A 4301-nucleotide genomic window follows, 5' to 3' on the forward strand; every position below is an offset into this window, starting at 1 on the left:
AACCGGCATCACAATCTTTTCCTAAACGGAGACCACCACAGTATTCACAACCTACCTTCATACTATGGATTTCTTTGTTGATCTTTTCTATGTTTCGAGCAACACCGTCTATTTTCACAATTAGGGAACTAAGATCATCATAAGCACCAGCGCTTTGGACTTGAGCATGACGAGTAATTGGTCATTCTTGATGCTACTCATGAGAATAATTGGCTTGCTTCTCGATTATCTCATAAGCTTCTTGTTCGGTTTTGTCCATGAGTGAACCTCCGGCCGCTTGATCAATGGAAATTCGGGTTGCAACATCACAACCCTTGTAAAAGATTTGAACTTTTTGGAAGGTATCCAAACCATGGTTTGGACAACCTTTTAGCATTTTGGAAAATCGATTCCATGCTTCATACAAGGTTTCCATCGGCTTTTGACAAAATTGGGTAATTTCTTGTTTGAGTCTCGTGGACTTAGAAGCTGAAAAATATTTCTTAAGAAATTTTTCCAACGTACCATCCTAAGTTTCTATCATAGCCTCGGGCAATGAATCCAACCAACTCCTTGCTTCCCCGTGGAGTGTCCATGGGAAAAGTCTTAAAAATATGGCTTGATCAGTGTCCGGTTGAAGCTTGAATAGAAGACATATCTCTTGAAAAAGACGAATATGTTCGTTTGCATCTTCATTCGGACCACCACCAAATTGACATCTGTTGTTAATCATTTAGAGAATAGGTCCTTTTATTTCAAATTTTACCTCACCAGGTATCTGAGTAATTGCACTTCCTTGTCCGGTTCGGGTTGCCTTCATCTTGGCCGCCATTGATTGTCTTGGTACCACCGGTCTTGCCTCTCCTTCCATTTCAAAATTTGGAGGATGAACGGGTTCACCAAATTCAGAATATCTTGGCTTGATTGTACTTGATTCTGAATCAAAAGTTTCTTGCTTTGATGAAGATTCAAAAAGTTCAAGTACTTCTTTTGGGATTCTACCAAGCTTTTTATCAGGTTCTGTAAGCGGTGTAAGTAATGGAGAATCTGAACTTCGGGTATGTGGCATATGCAACCAAAAATCTGTCAATCACACAACTAACAAAACTATTAAATGCACCGATTCTATAAGTTTAAAAATCAAAGACTATTAAAAATTTAAAAAGAATTAAGAAACTACTTAATCACAAATTAGTTAATAATTCTATTTTGACACAAAACTGTCCCCGACAGCGGCGCCAAAAACTTGATGTGCAAAAGGTGGTATATGAATTATTGTATAAAATAGTATGGAAAAATACCGATTAAATATTGCTACACACTAACGGGCAGTGTACCCGATTGTGTAGTAGTATAGTAAATGGTAAAATCCGTGTATCGTTCCAATGACAATATCTAAGTCAAATTAGGATTATAAACTAAATTGTGATTAACTAATAAAATTACAATTACAAGATATTTTGGTTTGCCCTTTTTCGATGGGCGAATCAAGTGATGAATAAGATTAAAAGACAATATTTTTGGTATTTTAAGTTTATGAAAGTAAAAAGATAGTTTTGATATCAAATTAAGGAAATATGCTCATCTAGACTTTTTACCCTTTATGTTGAATGTTATTTAGGATTAAGATCGGATTGATTGGTTATGCACGAGAACTAATTAATTGGTTCACCAAGAGTAGTCTTGCGCAAAACACTCAAACGGGATTACACGACGCAAGTGATGTTCTTGTCATCTAAGACCTCCTATTTGTAATCAACTAATTCAACTAGTTTGAAGACTTGAAGAATGATCAAGTCAATGGTGTGTTGTACGTGATCCACTCCTATATCAACTAATGGTTTAACTTAGTTCATTCCCTTGGTCCGGTTAAATGCTCAATTCACCCAATCCAAGTAATTAACTAAGTGTTATAATAAGATCCCTATAAACGTCACTAGATAAGGCAAATCACTAACTCATGTTAATTAATGGAACTAGGTAGTTGAAAGAGTGTATAACATATTCTAAGGAATTGGCCATTCTCCTAAACGATTACACATACTAATTAAGCTATCCCAAAGTATCTACAAGAGTCGTTCTTACATTCTCATTTAAATCAACCATTTGAACTCAACTTATCCCTTTTGGTAAAAGACGGATAAACACATGTCACTAAGTGTAAATCAATACATTAACTTAGCAAGATGATGTTTCTTAATCAAATGAATATATCAACTAGTTGAATCGAAAGGATTAAACTTAACAAGAATGATTCTTGTATTCAAACATCAAACTATCGTGCATAATAACAATCAATCAATATTTAACATTCAACATTTCGGTTATTTATCTAGATGAACATAAAATGGACTAGCCAACAATCATGCTTGAAAACGTAAACAAAACAGTAACAAAGATAGAATTCATTGTAAATACAAGATTGACCTTTTAGGAGTAATCTTGGATGAAGCTCTTGAATGATCCTTGATTCTTCAATGATTTGAGTGCTTAGATGCACTTTGATAAGCCTAAGAATTACTTTGATTCGTATGTTTTAGTCTCGGAACAGAAAGGAAACTGGTGCCCTTTGAAATGAAGCTGTACATAGAATTAAATAGGCTGAACAGTGGTTGAAAAGTGGGGTGTGCCAAGCGCACCAAAGTGAGTGCGCTGCGCGCACAGTTCACCTACTCCACTTTTTTTTACAGCTCGATATCGCACGTTCAAATCTGAGTTACTGGTAAAAGTGCGCAGAGGGGTGCGCTGAGCGCACTACTATGCGCGGCGCGCACTATGCTTGGCGCACTTTGGTTTTGGCTTGTAAATCATCTGATCAAAATTTGGCCTTGTGCGCTGCGCGCACCCTTAGTGGTGCGCTGAGTGCACCTCACTGTTCTTGGATTTCTGGTCTTGTTTTCGATCTCTGAGTAGTAGCATACATAATCTTCCATATTTCTTCAATTTTACAATGATTCTAGACTATATAACAATAATATGAAATACAAACGGAAATACTATGTTTACATACGAAATAAACAACAATAGGACTCGATATTGCTGAAATATCTCGTTCATATTGATTATAAACGTTCCATATTAATTGATTTCGTCGCGAGGTTTTGACCTCTATATGAGACGTTTTTCAAAGACTGCATTCATTTTTAAAACAACCATAACCTTTATTTTATTGATAAAGGTTTAAAAAGCATTACGTAGATTATCAAATAATGATAATCCAAAATATACCGTTTACACACGACCATTACATAATGGTTTACAATAAGAATATATTACATCAAAAATAAGTTTCTTGAATGCAGTTTTTACATAATATCATACAAGCATGGACTCCAAATCTTGTCCTTATTTTAGTATGCAATAGCAGAAGCTCTTAATAATCACCTGAGAATAAACATGCTTAAAACGTCAACAAAAATGTTGGTGAGTTATAGGTTTAACCTATATATTATCAAATCATAATAATAGACCACAAGATTTCATATTTCAATATACATCCCATACATAGAGATAAAATTCATTCATATGGTGAACACCTGGTAACCGACATTAACAAGATGCATATAAGAATATCCCCTATCATTCCGGGAAATCCTTCAGACATGATAAAAACGAATTCGAAGTACTAAAGCATCCGGTACTTTGGATGGGGTTCGTTAGGCCCAATAGATCTATCTTTAGGATTCGCATCAATTAGTAGATCGGTTTACTAATTCTTAGGCTACCAAGAAAAAGGGGCATATTCGGCTTCGATCATTCACCCATATAATGTAGTTTCAATTACTTGTGTCTATTTCGTAAAACATTTATAAAACTGTATGTATTCTCATCCCAAAATATTAGATTTTAAAAGTGGGACTATAACTCACTTTTACGGATTTTTACTTCGTCGGGAAGTAAGACTTGGCCACTGGTCGATTCACGAACCTATAACAAATATGTACATATATATCAAAGTATGTTCAAAATATATTTACAACACTTTTAATACATTTTGATGTTTTAAGTTTATTAAGTCAGCTGTCCTCATTAGTAACCTACAACTAGTTGTCCACAGTTAGATGTACAGAAATAAATCGATATATATTATCTTGAATCAATCCACGACCCAGTGTATACACGTCTCAGGCTAGATCACAACTCAAAGTATATATATTTTTGGAATCAACCTCAACCCTGTATAGCTAACTCCAACATTACTACATATAGAGTGTCTATGGTTGTTCCAAATAATATATATACATGGGTCGATATGATATGTCAAAACATTTGCATACGTGTCTATGGTATCCCAAGATTACATAATATATTAGAATACATGT

The 4301-nt window shown here is 34.8% G+C and overlaps 1 non-coding gene across 1 annotated transcript; it reads left to right on the forward strand.

Moving 5' to 3' along the window:
* Window positions 1–347: 347 nt before the first annotated feature.
* LOC139860833 (small nucleolar RNA R71) lies at window positions 348–454 on the forward strand. The gene has a single exon (XR_011763447.1). It is a non-coding gene; the product is annotated as a small nucleolar RNA R71 (small nucleolar RNA).
* The last annotated feature ends 3847 nt before the right edge of the window (window positions 455–4301 follow it).

Source organism: Rutidosis leptorrhynchoides, chromosome 7 (assembly GCF_046630445.1).
Source record: "Rutidosis leptorrhynchoides isolate AG116_Rl617_1_P2 chromosome 7, CSIRO_AGI_Rlap_v1, whole genome shotgun sequence".
NCBI classification, from domain to species: domain Eukaryota; kingdom Viridiplantae; phylum Streptophyta; class Magnoliopsida; order Asterales; family Asteraceae; genus Rutidosis; species Rutidosis leptorrhynchoides.